A 3168-nucleotide genomic window follows, 5' to 3' on the forward strand; every position below is an offset into this window, starting at 1 on the left:
GCTGTTAGCTGTGTGTGTGACAGCACATAGCTGCATGTGTTGTGTGTGAGCTGCTTGTGTGGTTAGACCCCACCTGGGTGCTTCTCCCCTGTGCAAGCTACAGTGGTGTCCATGCTTATCCATGTATAGTCCTCTCTTAGTTGCCAACTTGCTTTTCTCATACCTCTTGTGCAAGGCACAATTGATATAGATACTTATCACTGTTTTGTCTATCCTTGATACTGTTAAGTGAAAAATACTTATTGGCTAATACTATTATGTGGACTAAATATTCAAGTGTGCCCCTAATATTTAATTAAGCTTTGCTTAATTATTAAGTGGCTTAGTTGACTTAGGATCATGTTGACCTTTTCTATGTCAAAAATGATCCAGTAAAATTTCCAGTGGCTTTCTCTATAAAGGAACTTGACTAGGTTAGAGGAATTAATTAGTTGCCTTTGTTGCTTGAAATAAGTGGATCAAATATTGTTGCCCTTTGCCTTATTTGATATGGATCAAATGTTGTCACTTGTCCATGTTGCCTATTTGCTCATTGTTGCTTAATGATACAAAATGATTCATCTATTCTTCTTATGATCCAGAGATGATACATGATTCACAAAGCTGCCTGTAGATTGAAATTGATCCCTCTACTCCATAATTTAGATATTAGGACAAGTTCCTAATGTCTAATAGTTGAGTTCCAATATCAAAATGCCTCATCCTTGATGATGGCGACATTTTAATCGTAACACCATTCTCTTTTACCTTTGTTGTTTGTTTTACAGGAAGGAGTGATGAAAAGAGAAATGGAAGATTTAGTTTAGGGTTTTCTTTTCTTATTTTGTAATTTTCCATTTCTTTTCTTGCTTGTAAGTTATTGAGTAATGCTATTTGTAATAAAGTTAACTCATTTGTTTATTTGGACTTATCAAGTGTAGTTACTTGTACATATAATATTTATATACTTGTTTAAATTTCAAATTCCAATTCAATTTATTATTTGAATTATGTCTTTCATATTTGAATTTGAATTCAAACTATTTCCCTCGAAAACATAATAAATCAACAAAGGTCATGTCGAAATTTATCGCACTTGTGTGGATGACACAAATCAATTCCATCGACACAAGAGAAACCTCGATCACTTTGTGTTTTAGATGAACGCGCGAAAATCCCCCGGATTTAAAATGCATGAATGCAATGCACACTCTCGTGTTCTCTCTTTTTCTTGCCTCTAAACCTGGGATATTACAGCCTCTCCCCCTTAAACTGAACTTCGTCCCGAAGTTCGAACGCTCTCATGTTTTGGAATGTGGAACCGACTTGAACAGATCACAATCCTTTTAAATTCCATGGTGATTTCAGTAGATATAATTGGATATATCCCTTGTCCGGATCCTTCCTGTAGTCTTGTGATGTCGGGCACTGATACTTCCTTTAATTCTTGGATTTCTTCTAACATTCGAAACTTCCAGTCTTATTCTTCAAAGATCCTTGGATTAGGACAACTTATTGGGCTAATGGACTTTACTAATGGTTGTGGTGATAGCTTCCTATCGGGGTACTTAAAACTTGGTTCTACCAGCTGCGGTGATCCAGCTGCGGTACCCAAAGCTTTATTCTAAAAGATTTATTTAAGGTAGGGTATTCTTTTCCCTTACTACTATAACGAAAGCAATGGTACTTAGTAAGGTATTTACCATAGGCATGGTCCTGGTGGTTTTATTCCTACGAATGGATTAGACTCATTTAGTCCATCCAATCATGGCTTCTAGTTCATACTAGTTATCTTCCTTTTGGTTTCTTTAGGTTCCCTGAAAGGAATCTTTCTAATAGGTTTATGTTTTGGTATGGTCAAACCCTTCGGTCTTTTGTTTTCTTAGAATTTGATTGTCCTCCGACATCTTCTTCATCCAACTTCATTAGCTTAGACTTACTTGAGCTTTTCTGCTTCTGAGTAATTATCAATTACCCACTCAAGTTAAGGTATAACCCTTACTTACTCGAGATCTGAACCTCGGCTTCTGGTCTGACATCCTTCCGAGAGTGCTTTTATATGGGTACTTCCCAATAACCTTATAAAAATAAGATCGGGCTTCCTCTCAGTTCAGACCTTTTTCTCCGTCTATCACACTACAAGCCATAACTTAATACTTCTCCTTCAGCCTTCCTCTCCCCCTTGGAGTTTACTAATGATCTTCAAACTTCCTTTCGTCTAATCATTAAACTCCAAGGTTAGGTAGTTGGTCTAAGTCTGGTTCATATTTTGTACCTTTCTAAAGTCTCACGAAGAATTCTTTGCGGTGTATCCACACAATTGTGGGTATCCGATGTGAATCCTCCGACTAAATGTTTACCAGCTGTAGACTACCTAACACTACAAGAAAAGTTGCCATGGCCGACGAAGTTGAAGTCGCGCCGTGGTTGCTGGTGTACCATGGCCGACGATTTTTGGTCCCTCCGTGGTGCATGTCAAAACTTTTTTTTTCTCGTTTTTGAGGCCACCTAGCCCGACGAAAGCGGCCAAAACGTCGCGTATGGTGGCCCGGGACGTGGTGCATCTCGAAATCTCGGGTTCGCCGGCCGAGTCAACGCAAATCCGCACCGCCGAGGGACGTAGGGCCCAGATGGCAGCCTCTCTGGCATTGTTTTTTTCTCGATCGCGCCATCTCGTTCAACGTTCTCCGATCGAGCCGTTTACGATGCAAGATCATGGGTCCCGCATGTCATCCTCTATGAACCAAAATTCTTTCTATTCTTGGATTTTTTTGACCCCCCGATTTCTCGGCTACTTCCTTTTTCTTTTGATCCCTTGCCGCCTTGGAAACGTTGAGACCGCTGCCGCTAAATGGGACCCGCATGTCATCCTCTATGTGCAATCAACTTTCTTTTCTTGGAGTTTTTTTGGCACCTCAAATTTGGTCACTTGCCTTTTTCTTTCGATCCCCGCCGCCTCTCAAACGGTGATACCGCTGTCGCTAAATGGGACCCGCATGTCATCCTCTATGTACTATAAAACTTTCTTTTCTTGGAGTTTTTTTTGGCACCTCAAATTTGGTCACTTGCCTTTTTCTTTCGATCCCCGCCGCCTCTCAAACGGTGATACCGCTGCTGCTAACCGGGACCCGCATGTCATCCTCTATGTACTATAAAACTTTCTTTTCTTGAATTATTTTTGGCACCTCA

The sequence above is a fragment of the Lolium rigidum genome, chromosome 3 (genome assembly GCF_022539505.1).
Source record: "Lolium rigidum isolate FL_2022 chromosome 3, APGP_CSIRO_Lrig_0.1, whole genome shotgun sequence".
Classification (NCBI taxonomy): Eukaryota; Viridiplantae; Streptophyta; class Magnoliopsida; order Poales; family Poaceae; genus Lolium; species Lolium rigidum.